Source organism: Taudactylus pleione, unplaced genomic scaffold, assembly GCF_031769625.1.
Source record: "Taudactylus pleione unplaced genomic scaffold, aTauple2 ptg000602l, whole genome shotgun sequence".
NCBI lineage: Eukaryota > Metazoa > Chordata > Amphibia > Anura > Myobatrachidae > Taudactylus > Taudactylus pleione.
This window is the reverse complement of record NW_028285004.1, coordinates 2,354,808-2,369,920: the sequence shown is the minus strand read 5'-3', so window position 1 is coordinate 2,369,920 and position 15,113 is coordinate 2,354,808.

Here is a 15,113-nt window from a genome sequence, read left to right as displayed (position 1 = left end):
CTTTGTTGATGCATGTGCAGCTTCTGTGCATACATATCACACACAAACACAGAAAAAAAGAATTGTTTATTTTTTGTGGAGCACACTTTGGGAGTCACACCACCCTTTAACAGACTTATGACACAGACGCAGGCTTGACGCTGCTCCTTTGTTGATGCACTTTGGGGTTACACCACCCTTAAGAGATGAGCCAGTCGGCCCTTTAGTTATGACACAGGTGCACGCTTGGTGCTGCTACTTTGTTGATGCATGTGCGGCTACAGTGCACACAATTCACAAACACATAAATAAATGTTTTTTTTGCACTTGGGGGGAGCACCCCTGATGGACAAATCACCCCCTGGACAACAGTACAGCACCCCTTTAGGACTACAGCCTTTATGGGACACTGCACCACACAGCCCAGCCTGCCCCTATAGACTTTTGGAGTGGACACAGCCACTATGGACAACTGACTGCACAACACAGTCCAGCCAGCCCCTATGGACAACAGCAGCACAACACAGCCCAGCCAGCCACTATGGACTTTGGAAGAGTGGACACAGCCTCTATTGACAACAACAGCACAACACAACCCAGCCAGCCCTTATGGACTTTAGAGGAGTGGACACTGCCCCTATGGACAACAGCAGCACAGCATAACACAACATAGCCCAGCCAGCCCTAACTCCCAGCCTCCTTCTTCACTCTCCACAGCCGGAGTGAGAAATGGCGCCGACGCGGGGAGCTTTTATAGAATCCAAAACCCGTGAGATCCGGATGGCGGGATGATGATGTTTTGCCTCGATTTCAGTTCCTAGTCAGGCGGGAAAACCTGAGCCGGACTCGGTTCCTGACTCAGATCGGGGGGGCTCGGGGGGGGGTTCGGATTTCAGAAATGTGAACCCACTCATCCCTAGTAAATAGTATTGTATGTTTGTAAATATTGAGTACAGTATTCAAAGTGTGTACAATTTGAGCTAATTGATAAGCTTATCTGTGCTTCAGGTTAATTCAGAACAGAAACTGATATTTTAGACTCAAATACACACCAACCTTTTGCTGCAGATCTTGATACATTCTTGGATGAAATCCATCTGCCATCCACTGACTCCAAGGGTGTATATTTACTAAAATGCGGGTTTTTAGAAGTGGAGATTTTGCCCATAGCAACCAATCAGATTACATTTATTATTTATTTAGCAGCATCTAGAACATAATAGCTAGAATCTGATTAGTTGCTATGGGCAACAACTCCACTTCTATAAACTCGCACTTTAGTAAATATACCACTAGGACTCATCAGTTTCTTAGTAGTGCATAGTGGAAGGAGAAGGTGTGCTAGGCTATGTTTTGCTCCCAATCCTTACTATGGGCCTGATTCAGCAATGATCACAGTTGCTAATACGCATGCAGTTGGCCGATTGTTGCGTTCTGTGTATGCATCGCAGTGCACGTGTGTGATCTAGTTATTGCAATCGGGACTGTGATTGCGGAGGCTATGCAAATTCCTTGCAGAGTGATTTACAGGAAGCACCAATTGTGGGTGGTGATTGGGGGTAGTTCAGGAAATGCAGATGTGCCAATGTTTTCGCACACCATTGCAGGGGCATGCATAAAATAGCCACTGCGATCCAATACACTGTGTGAGGCCTCATAGCGTGCGTGGTTGTTAGCATTTCTGAGTAAGGTCAGGGTTTGTGCAAGTGTGCGTGAGGCTGCGATGGTACTCGATTGCACCGATAGTTTTGCTATTCTGCTAAACATTACGTACGTGTGTAAGGTAAAGTGGGCATCCTCATGTTGTTCTGAGTTTGCATTGTGATTGCAATGGATTAGCTTGCTATCGCAGTTGACCTGCATGCATATGCAATATTGCGATCCATAGTGAATCAGGCCCTCTGTTGTTAAACCCTTTAGACAATGGTTTTTTCCTCATGAGATGTTGGAGGCCAGGTTGTGGCTCTACTTAAACATGGGAAGAATACCTAATCTGTGCAAAACTATCTTTTAATAGCTCTATAGAATACAGACTTTAAGAAGTATGCAAAATTAATTGCAAATAGTTTAGGCTAATTTATTAATACAGTGCCTTCATTTGTAAAACAGGACCAGGCAACATTTGTTATGGGTAGATAAGCTCCAAAGAATACATGACAAGTATTTAGTATTGTTTAGTCCTTTGCTGCATCTGGGGATCTGTTGTTGCTATTACTCTCTTTTAATGGCAAAAAAACATTCAATAAGTTGCAGTGGAACTATCTGACTGATGATCTGCAATGTTTTGGGTTCCATATTTGGTTTTTGCCATCCATAGTAGCTTTTTGGTCTTATCTGTCTGCTTGATGTTTTGCTAATAGGTTTCTCTTGACAGGGTTGTCTGCTCTCCCCCTTGATTTTCACAGCTGATATTGAACCTGTAGCCAAGACCATCAGTACTACTGACTATTCAATGTCCCAAGGTAATGTATATGGTTCATATCATACAATTTCTTTGTTGGTGATGATTTGTTGTCTCAATAGCACCGAGTCCTCGCTTCATCCTTGGACACTGTTCTTGAGGAGTACTCTCTAGTAATTTTTTAAGTTGATACTTCTAAATTGAAATGATTGCTTAAAATGTTCCTTTATATTTGATGGCAGTGATCCATTGTACATATAATTATGCAAGGTAAAAGCTTTACTTTTCTAGGGATACAGATCCTGACCAAGAAAGATGAGCTAATTTCTTGCAATTATCAATCATTTTTGGGAAAATTGGCTCTCCTCACTATCATAGGCAAAACTAGAAATCTTGTGATGAGTGGTCCCAGCTTTAGCATCATGTCAGATATTGTGTAAGTGTAAAAAATAATATCACATATTATATATATATATATATATATATATATATATATAATAGCAATGTCTGCGGTTCTCCCTGTATCTGCTCATATCGCTGGGTGCCCGCACAGCACATCACATAGAAATATCCACAAGGTGCAGCACTCCAGTCTTGTAAATGAAGCTCAGACGGCAGTATAGTAAACGACAACGTTTCAGTGCCTATATATTTGTGGTACTTTCATCCGGACACATATAAATATATATATAGATCCAAATGTACTGTATTTCCCAAAATTAGAGAAAGGAGAGGACACTCACCAGAGGTAAAGTATCATGCTATTTAATAGGTAAAGCGAGGATTTAAAGGTATGTCAACATTTCAGTCCCAAAGGACATTTGTCAAGACTCCAGCATCACAGCATATTCACCATCTTTACATAGATAGATATTCCTTAGAACCAAGCAACATACATTAGTGAAATAGAAAACTCTCATTTATACCCTGATTACCTATTTACACATGCCAAATAATTCCCATCTGATTGCTGCAGCGCGAGGACGCTGACCGGAACCAGAAATTGCGTCATAGCACCACCCAGTTACTGGGCAACCAGAGCATTCTCACAAGGATGCATATCAACAAACATTCAGCACCAAATGCTCAACCACGCACCAGCGTGGCTGTGCGACGCCAATACAATGGGGATAAACTGGGGAATCCTCCTTCCACCGTATTACATAGCGATGACAAGCAGGGAACACTCCAAGTACAGGTTGAGTCTCCCATATCCAAATATTCCGAAATACGGAACTATTTTGGCATGACTGAGATAATGAAACCTTTGATTTTTGATTGTTCAATGTACACAAACTTTGTCTAAGGCACAAATTATTAAAAATATTGTATAACATTACCTTCAGGCTGTGTATATAAGGTGTATATGAAACATAAATGAATTTCATTTCTGTACACAAACTTTGATTGAGCCACAAAATTATTAAAAATATTGTATAAAATGACCTACAGGCTGTGTGTATAAGGTGTATATAACACACAAATGCACTCTGTTTGTATATTTGGGTCCTATTCCCAAGATATTTCATTATGGTATGCAATTATTCCAACATATGCAATATTCTGTTATCCAAAATATCCCTGGTCCCAAGCATTTTGGATATGGGAGACTCAACCTGTACCAGCAACCTGTGAATGGGCAGAGCTATGTAAACTATGTCATAAAGGGGCGGAGCCAACCACATCATGCAGATTTGCAATGTTAAATACACAACATCACTCAGAGGGCGGAGCCAACTGTTATTCTCCCCGTGTGTGGAAATAAAGCATAAACAACATATCATTGCATATAATCACCACGTATTTCAATGCAACACCTATATAACATAATAGTGTCGCTCAGCCATGCTGGTGTGTGGTTGCGCATTCGGTGCTGACTGTTTGTTGATATGCATGGTTCTGGTCAGCATCCCCATGCTGCAGCAATCAGATGGGAATGATTTGTATACAGGTAATCAGGGTATAAATTAGAGTTTTCTATTACACGAATGTACTGATCCCCGTGCTGCCTGATTCTAAGGAATATCTATCTATGTAAAAATGGTGAAGATGCTGTGATGCTGGAGTCTTGACAAAGGTCCTTCGGGACTGAAAAGTTGACATACCTTTAAATCCTGGCTTTACTTATTAAATAATGTTTGAGGATTGCACCCCATCTATGAAGTATTGGAATGTGATGTGGGTGCAGGCTAAAGATTGCCTTTATATATATAGATCATGATATCTCCAGTAATGAGGGTACACATATTTTTGATAATTTAACGAGGGGTGAGAGAGAAGCTCTGTGTACCCTTAAAGAAAACCGGAACTTAGTATTCTGGCCCACCGATAAAGGCGGAGCTATTGTAATTCAGGACTGGTCAGTTTATAACAATGAGATAATGTGATAATTATCCAATAATACTACATATGAGAAACTCCATTGTAACCCAACAGATTCAATTAAAAAGAAGGTTGATGATCTGGTTGAATTGGGACAATTTAATAATTGGCTGGGGAAGGATCTGGCTGATTTTTTGAAAGTGTACTTTCCGGTGAAACCTATTATATATTTACCAAAAGTTCATAAGGACCCGGTTCATCCTCCAGGGAGACCTATAATCTCTGACAGAGATTCACTGTTACAGCCTTTGGCTATTTATATTGATTCTGTGCTACAACCTATTGTCACTCAGGGTGTTAGTTATGGGAGATTTCTTGGATCAATTGAAGACCATTGGGGACCTCCCTCCTGATGCATACTTAGTGACAATGGATGTATGTTCTTTGTACACTATAATTCCTCATGAGGGGGGTTTGACAGCCTTAAAGAAAATACTTACTAGTAGTTATTGCAGTGATGAAGGTCCACCGATTGAGTTCTTGGTGGATCTAATGAGGTTGGTCTTGAATAATAATTATTTTATGTATGGTACGGATTATTACAGACAATGCTCAGGAACTATGATGGGGTCGAATCTTGCACCAGTATATGCAAACATACACATGGCAGAGTATGAGACGACCCATATCTTTCAGCAGTTCATGAAAAAGATCAAGTTTTATAAACGGTTTATAGATGATGTCTTTTTAATCTGGATTGACACAAGGGAAAGCTATTTGGAGATAATGACCTCTCTAAATTGTCTGGACAGCCCTGTTCGGTTCACATATAATATTGTTGTGGCTAAGATCAACTTCTTGTACCTAACGGTCTATAAGGATGGTGACAAGTTGGGGGCTACCCTTTATGGAAAGTCGACCGATTGTAATACATTCCTGCATGCCTCTAGTTTTCATCCAGTTCACCTTAAGGACAGCCTACCCACTTCACAATTCCTTCGAGTGCTTAGGAACAATACCGACTTGGCTAATACGCAGCTGCAACTTGCTGCGATGACTACAAAATTCACTAATTGTGGATATAAAAAAAAGGTCAAACAGAGGTGCCTCACCAAAGCTAAAATGCACTATAGCCATGGTGCCACACAAGTGGGCAATGCTAAGACCAAGGACCAGATGGTCTACATTAGCAGTTATGATGGAAAATTAAACCCAGTCAGAAGAACTGTGAGACAACATTGGCCAATTGTGTCATTGGACAGTAGTCTGAAAACAGTGGGTAATATTCCACCTTTAATGGCATAAAGGAGGGGCCCAAATCTGAAGGAGATGTTAATGAGGCCAATGATGAAACCTGTCCCTGATAGGACACAAACTTGGCTGCATAGCCAAAAACCAGGCTGTTTCAAGTGTACCGAGTGTGTGACTTGTGCAGCGATGCAACCAGGCTCATTTCTCCCACATCCATTGTCAGGCTGCAAAGTGCAAATGAAATATAAATTGGTTTGCACTATGGATCATGTGATATACATGCTGACTTGCCCATGCGGTTTGGTTTACATGGTGATGACAACAAGATGCTTTCATGAAGGGATGGCACACCATCACCTCTCTATTCGTCAAGCACACAATACTGGAACTACCGATAAACAGGTCACCTTGCACTTTCAGAAGATGAAGCACCAAGTTGCCACATTAAAATGTGGGCTGATTGATTGGGTGCCTCCCCTGGCAATAGGGTACTCAAGTTATGAAGACTGGATAACTATTGGATAAGCCGGTTGGGGACTTTGACTCCCAGGGGCTTGAATGAGTCCAATTCGATGAATATGTTTTTGAGATGATATTTATCTACAAGGGTTGTCTGTATTGACACTGGATTGGTCATATATATCTCCTTTATTTAATAAAAATTAGGGGTGTGCACCGGCCACTTTTCGTGTTTTGTGTTTTGGTTTTGGATCTGGATCTTTCTTCATGTTTTGGATCTGGATTGGTTTTGCCAAAACCACCCTTCCGTGTTTTGGGTTCTGGGTTTTGTGTTTTGGATCTGTATTTTTTTTAAAAAAAGCATAAAAACAGCTAAAATCACAGAATTTGTAGGTTTTTCTGCTCCTATGCTATTATTAACCTCAATAACCTTAATTTCCACTCATTTCCAGTCTATTCTGAACACCTCACACCTCACAATAGTGTTTTTATGTCCAAAACGTTGCACCGAGGTAGCTGGATGACTATGCTAAGCGACACGAGTGGGCGGCACAAACACGTGACCCATCTAGGCGTGAAACTGCAGTGGCAGACAGGATGGCAGTTTGAAAAACCAGGCCCCAAACTGTACATAATGCAAAGAAAAAAAAGAGGTGCAAGATGGAATTGTCCTTGGGCCCTCCCACCCACCCTTATGTTGTATAAACAGGACATGCACACTTTAACAAACCAATCATTTCAGCGCCAGGGTCTGCCACACAACTGTGGCTGAAATGATTGGTTCGTTTGGGCCCCCACAAAACAAGCTGGCAATTAATGTGTCCCTGCACAAACTGGCTCTATGGAGGCAAGATGTCATCCTCATCCTCCTCATCCACCGATTCCTCACCCTCTTCAGTGTGTACATCCTCATCCTCACAAAGTATTAACTCGTCCCCACTTGAATCCACCACCACAGGTCCCTCTGTACCTTCTGGAGGCTGGTCTCCCTGGAAGAGCTGATAATTCATTTTGATGAACATCATCTTCTCCACATTCTGTGGAAGCAACCTCCTACGCCTTTCGCTGACAAGGTTCCCGGCTGCACTAAACACTCTTTCGGAGTACACACTGGAGGGGGGGCAACTCAGGTAAAATAGAGCCAGTTTGTACAGGGGCCTCCAAATTGCCTCTTTTTCCTGCCAGTACAGGTATGGACTGTCTGCCATGCCTACTTGGATGCTGTCACCGATGTAATCCTCCACCATTCTGTCAATGGTGACAGTATCATATGCAGTGACAGTAGACATGTCAGAAATTGTTGCCAGGTCCTTCAGTCCGGACCAGATGTCCAAACTTGGTCCTGCCTGCCCTGCATCACCGCCAGCGGGTTGCTTAGGATACCTAAGTTTTTTCCTGGCAGCCCCAGTTGCAGGAGAAAATGAAGAAGGAGCCGTTGACGTGTCACGTTCCGCTTCAGCTGACAGTGTGTTCACCAGCAGGTCTTTGCACCTCTGCAGGCTTGTGTCGGCCGGAAAGAGAGACACCACATAGGCTTTAAACCTAGGATCGAGCACGGTGGCCAAAACGTAGTGGTCTGATTTCAACAGATTGACCACCCTGGAATCCTGGCAAAGCGAATGAAGGGCTTCATCCACAAGTCCCACATGCCGAGCGGAATCGCTCCGTCTTAGCTCCTCCTTCACTTTCTCCAGCTGCTTCTGCAAAAGCCTGATGAGGGGAATGACCTGACTCAAGCTGGCAGTGTCTGAACTGACTTCCCGTGTGGCAAGTTCGAAGGGCTGGAGAACCTTGCACAACACGGAAATCATTCTCCACTGCACTTGAGTCAGGTGCATACCCCCTCCTTTGCCTATGTCATAGGTGGATGTATAGGCTTGTATGGCCTTTTGCTGCTCCTCCATCCTCTGAAGCATATAGAGGGTTGAGTTCCACCGCGTCACAACCTCTTGCTTCAGGTGATGGCGGGGCAGGTTCAAGAGTGTTTGCTGGCACTCCAGTCTTCGGCATGCAGTCGCTGAATGGCGAAAGTGGCCAGAAATTTTTCGGGCCACCCAAAGAGTCTCCTGCACGCCCCTGTCGCTTTTCAGAAAATTCTGCACCACCAAGTTTATTGTGAGCAAAACATGGGACGTGCTGGAATTTGCCCAGATGTAATGCCCGCACAATATTGGTGGCGTTGTCAGATATCACAAATCCCCAGGAGAGTCTAAGTGGGGTAAGCCACTGGGCGATGATTTCCCTCAGTTTCTCTAAGAGGTTGTCGGCGGTGTGCCTCTTACTGAAACCGGTGATACACAGCGTAGCCTGCCTTGTAACGAGCTGGCATTTCTGAGATGCTGCTACTGGTGACGCTGCTGCTGTTGCTGCGTAAGGTGATACATCTACCCAGTGGGCTGTCACAGTCATATAGTCCTTAGTCTGCCCTGTTCCACTTGTCCACATGTCCGTGGTTAAGTGGACATTGTGTACAACGGCATTTTTCAGGACACTGAGGACACTTTTTCTGACGTTTCTGTACAGTCTCGGTATCGCCTGCCTAGTGAAGTGGAATCTAGACGGGATTTGGAACCGGGGACACACTACCTCCATCAATTGTCTAAATCCCACTGCACTAATGGCGGATACCGGACGCACGTCTAACACCAACATAGCAGTCAAGGCCTCAGTTATACGTTTTGCTTCAGGATGACTGCTGTCGTACTTCATCCTCCTCGCTAAGGAGTGTTGGAGGGTCAATTGTTTAGTAAAAGTAGTGGTGTTCCTACTTCCTCTCTGGGATGATGAACGACTCCCAGCAGCAGCAACAGCAGCAGCGGCAGCAGTAGGCGTAGCAATGCAGGATCCTCCAGAGGAATCCCGGATAGGAGAGTCAGTCATGCCAGTGACATGGCCTGCAGGACTACTTCCGATCCTGACTAAGGAGGAAATTGACGAGGAGGGAGTTGACGGTGTGGTTTGCAGGCGCTTGGATACAACAGGACAACGGGATTTAGGTGTCCCTGGACTGCTTACGGTCTTAGCCAAAGTTTCTGAACTTGACAGTAACTTTTTATGAACGCGCTGCAGGTGCCGTATAAGGGAGGATGTTCCTAGGTGGTTGACGTCCCTACCCCTACTTATTTCACCTTTACATATGGTACATATGGCAAGACAGTTGTTGTCCGGATTTGGATAGAAATATTGCCAGACCAAAGAGGTGGAATGTTTGGTCTTCTGCCCAGGCATGACCGTGATGGGCTTTTTCATCCCACGGACAACAACTGTCTCCCCCGGAGCCTGATTTAAACAAACCACATCACCATCAGAATCCTCCTCGCCAACTTCCTCCTCAGCGCCAGCTACACCAGTATCCTCATCCTGTTGTACTTCAACAGTGACATCTTCAATTTGCATATCAGCAAGTGGACTGTGGGTGCTCCTTTCAGCACTTGCAGGGGGCGTGCAAATGGTGGAAAGAGCCACCTCTTCCCGTCCAGTGCTGGGAAGGTCAGGCATCGCAACCACCACCACACTTGGACTCTCCTTGGGGATTTGTGATATCTTCTTAGAAAGCACAGTTCTTCGCTGTGCTTTTGCCAGCTTAACTCTTTTGATTTTTTTAGTGGGAGGAGGGCTTCCATCGTCATGTGAAGCTGAACCACTAGTCATGAACATACTAGGGATCGACCTTAGCCGTTCCTTGCCACTCCGTGTCGTAAATGGCATATTGGCAAGTTTACGTTTCTCTTCAGCTGATTTAAATGTCTTTTTCAAGGTCATTTTCCTGAACTTTGCCATTTGGGATTGTATGTGCCCTCTACTATGACATTGGGCATTGGCCTTGGCAGACGACGTTGATGGCATGTTATCGTCTATGTCTTGACTAGTGGCAGCAGCTTCAGCACTAGGAGGAAGTGGTTCTTGATCTTTCTCTATTTTATTTTTATCGTAGAAAGTTTGGTCCTCCATTTATGTTATATCGATTTGATATATACGTGCGGCTAAACACAGAAAATAATTTTTTTTTTGGTTTGGACTGGAGTGTACTTTGTGGGTTACAGCACCCTTTAACGGTCAAGCCAGCCGGTCCTTTACTTATGACACAGGCGCACGCTTGGCACTACTTTGTTGATGCACGTGCGGCTACTGCGCACACAATTCACAAACACAGAAAATATTTTTTTTTTTGGTTTGAACTGGAGTGTACTTTCGGGGGTTACAGCACCCTTAACGGTCAAGCCAGCCGGCCCTTTACTTATGACACAGGCGCACGCTTGGCACTACTTTGTTGATGCACGTGCGGCTACTGCGCACACAATTCACAAACACAGAAAATAATTTTTTTTTTGGTTTGGACTGGAGTGTACTTTCGGGGGTTACAGCACCCTTAACGGTCAAGCCAGCCGGCCCTTTACTTATGACACAGGCGCACGCTTGGCACTACTTTGTTGATGCACGTGCGGCTACTGCGCACACAATTCACAAACACAGAAAATAATTTTTTTTTGGTTTGGACTGGAGTGTACTTTCAGGGGTTACAGCACCCTTTAACGGTCAAGCCAGCTGGCCCTTTACTTATGACACAGGCGCACGCTTGGCACTACTTTGTTGATGCACGTGCGGCTACTGCGCACACAATTCACAAACACAGAAAATAATTTTTTTTTGGTTTGGACTGGAGTGTACTTTCGGGGGTTACAGCACCCTTTAACGGTCAAGCCAGCCGGCCCTTTACTTATGACACAGGCGCACGCTTGGCACTACTTTGTTGATGCACGTGCGGCTACTGCGCACACAATTCACAAACACAGAAAATAATTTTTTTTTGGTTTGGACTGGAGTGTACTTTCGGGGGTTACAGCACCCTTAACGGTCAAGCCAGCCGGCCCTTTACTTATGACACAGGCGCACGCTTGGCACTACTTTTTTTGATGCACGTGCGGCTACTGCGCACACAATTCACAAACACAGAAAATAATTTTTTTTTGGTTTGGACTGGAGTGTACTTTCGGGGGTTACAGCACCCTTTAACGGTCAAGCCAGCCGGCCCTTTACTTATGACACAGGCGCACGCTTGGCACTACTTTGTTGATGCACGTGCGGCTACTGCGCACACAATTCACAAACACAGAAAATAATTTTTTTTTGGTTTGGACTGGAGTGTGCTTTCGGGGGTTACAGCACCCTTAACGGTCAAGCCAGCCGGCCCTTTACTTATGACACAGGTGCACGCTTGGCACTACTTTGTTGATGCACGTGCGGCTACTGCGCACACAATTCACAAACACAGAAAATAATTTTTTGGGGGGTTTGGACTGGAGTGTACTTTGGGGGTTACAGCACCCTTTAACGGTCAAGCCAGCCGGCCCTTTACTTATGACACAGGCGCACGCTTGGCACTACTTTGTTGATGCACGTGCGGCTACTGCGCACACAATTCACAAACACAGAAAATAATTTTTTTTTTGGTTTGGACTGGAGTGTACTTTCGGGGGTTTCAGCACCCTTAACGGTCAAGCCAGCCGGCCCTTTACTTATGACACAGGTGCACGCTTGGCACTACTTTGTTGATGCACGTGCGGCTACTGCGCACACAATTCACAAACACAGAAAATAATTTTTTTTTGGTTTGGACTGGAGTGTACTTTCGGGGGTTACAGCACCCTTTAACGGTCAAGCCAGCCGGCCCTTTACTTATGACACAGGCGCACGCTTGGCACTACTTTGTTGATGCACGTGCGGCTACTGCGCACACAATTCACAAACACAGAAAATAATTTTTTTTTTGGTTTGGACTGGAGTGTACTTTGGGGGTTACAGCACCCTTTAATGGTCAAGCCAGCCGGCCCTTTACTTATGACACAGGCGCACGCTTGGCACTACTTTGTTGATGCACGTGCGGCTACTGCGCACACAATTCACAAACACAGAAAATATTTTTTTTTTTGGTTTGGACTGGAGTGTACTTTCGGGGGTTACAGCACCCTTAACGGTCAAGCCAGCCGGCCCTTTACTTATGACACAGGCGCACGCTTGGCACTACTTTGTTGATGCACGTGCGGCTTCTGCGCACACAATTCACAAACACAGAAAATAATTTTTTTTTGGTTTGGACTGGAGTGTACTTTCGGGTGTTACAGCACCCTTAACGGTCAAGCCAGCCGGCCCTTTACTTATGACACAGGCGCACGCTTGGCACTACTTTGTTGATGCACGTGCGGCTACTGCGCACACAATTCACAAACACAGAAAATAATTTTTTTTTTGGTTTGGACTGGAGTGTACTTTTGGGGGTTACAGCACCCTTAACGGTCAAGCCAGCCGGCCCTTTACTTATGACACAGGCGCACGCTTGGCACTACTTTGTTGATGCACGTGCGGCTACTGCGCACACAATTCACAAACACAGAAAATAATTTTTTTTTGGTTTGGACTGGAGTGTACTTTCGGGGGTTACAGCACCCTTTAACGGTCAAGCCAGCCGGCCCTTTACTTATGACACAGGCGCACGCTTGGCACTACTTTGTTGATGCACGTGCGGCTACTGCGCACACAATTCACAAACACAGAAAATATATTATTTTTTTAGCACTTGGGGGGAGCACCCCTGATGGACAGAGCACCCCCTGGACAACACTACAGCACTCCTTTAGGACTGGGACACTGCACAGGACTTTGGAGTGGACACAGCCCCTATGGAGAACTGACTGCACAACACAGTCCAGCCAGCCCCTATGGACTTTGAAGTAGTGGACACAGCCCCTATTAACAACAGCAGCACAGCACAACACAGCCAGCCCCTATGGACTTTGAAGTAGTGGACAACAGCAGCACTACACTACACTACACTACACTACACAGCCCTAACTCCCACCCTCCCTCTTCACTGTCCACAGCCGAGTGAGAAAATGGCGCCGACGCGGGTACCTTATATAGGATCCAAAACCCGCGAGACTCGGAAGGCGGGATGATGACGTTTTGCCTCGATTTCAGATCCGAGTCAGGTGGGAAAAGTCGAGCCTGACTCGGATCGGACTCGGATCGGGGGGGCTCGGGGGGGTTCGGATTTCAGAAATCCGAACCCGCTCACCCCTAATAAAAATATAGATCTATCTAAGGTATTTGTTTTGTTGTTTTTTTAATATTGATGTTTTATATATTTTTGTTATGAAAAATGTCTTCATAGATACACCTGCCTCTGACACACCATGGGTTCAGCTGCTTAATACTGACTTTAGAATTAAGTAGTTGATACATGTATTCAATATTAGGACATGTTAAATAATGAGAAGTGTAAAATGTTCCATTGAGTCTGCTCATGTAAGGATAATAAGTTGTCTGGTTACTAGGTGATTAAACCCTAGTAATAGTTAAGACCATGGAGGATGATGTGCCCCTATTAGATATAACATAGTAAAACTATGCTGAAGACATGGTGTTAGTGGTTATGAGGGACTGTGCTCCTCTATTAGATATAATACGGTAACTTCACCAGACAGCTGGATCTATTGACACAGCACATGGTGTTTTCCCTGCTCCTGAGTAATACAAGAGGAGCTAGTGAGATAATGTGGTAACTACAGTGACACATGGTGAGAGTTATTACTGCAGTTAAGGAGATACAGCTGACCGTGGTGATTAGGAGGTAAGGTGGGCTATTTATGGGACAGAAAAAACATGTATGCTATAACTATGTGTGACAAGCATGCTGCTAAATGTGTGCTGGTGTTTGGCTATATGATGCATAATATGCTGCAGTCTTGACAAAAAGTCTTACGGGACTGAAATGTTGATGATACTATGATGCTGCTTGGATTGTCTCTACATGATTAAATGAAAAACATTACTACTTTGGTGAGTGCCCTCTTTTTTTTCCTTTATTGGAAAATACTCTTGATCTACATATACATGTAAGGACACCTAAGGACAAATGACCTGGCCATGCTGAAGTCATGGCAGTAAAAGATGAATTCAGGAAGTTATGGACTGCTCTAAAGCAGGAGGCAACCACTGTAACATTGTTAGAAGTATTGCCAGTACACAGAGGGGGAAATAGAAATCATCAGAAACTTCAATGTTTGGCTGCAGAAATGGTGTTGTGAGGAGGGATTTGGATTGACAGTCCATCGCCATGCCATCTGGCAAGATAGAAGCTTATACAAATATGATGGCCTGCACCTATCTTCAAAATGAACTAGAATACTGAGTGAACAGTTTGAAAGCTTCACCAACAACTATTTAAACTAGAAAAGGGGGACAGTGAACCAAACAAAAATAAAGAAATATGCTCCCCCAATAAAGAGGTATTATTTCTGCTGGCACATGGAACAGGAAGCATATCCACAGCAACAGAAGATAATTCAGAACAAAACCAAATTAACATAGGCAGAGAGATGAACATACCTAGGAACAGGAGAAATAAGCAAACAAATAAAATTATAAGAGCAATGTGTGCAAATGCTAGGAGCTTAGGAAATAAAATCCCCAAACTAATTGCAATAATGACAAGGGATGATCTGGATATTGTGGCTATTACGGAGTCATGGTGCAATGAAAATTATGACTGGGACATAGCTATACCGGGATATACTTTATTTAGGAAGGACAGAATGGGAAGAATAGGAGGAGGAGTAGCAATGTATGTCAAGTAAAGCATAAATACTAAGTTAATACATAGTATTGAAGACAAAAACGAGTCCCTTTGGGTGACTATAGAAAT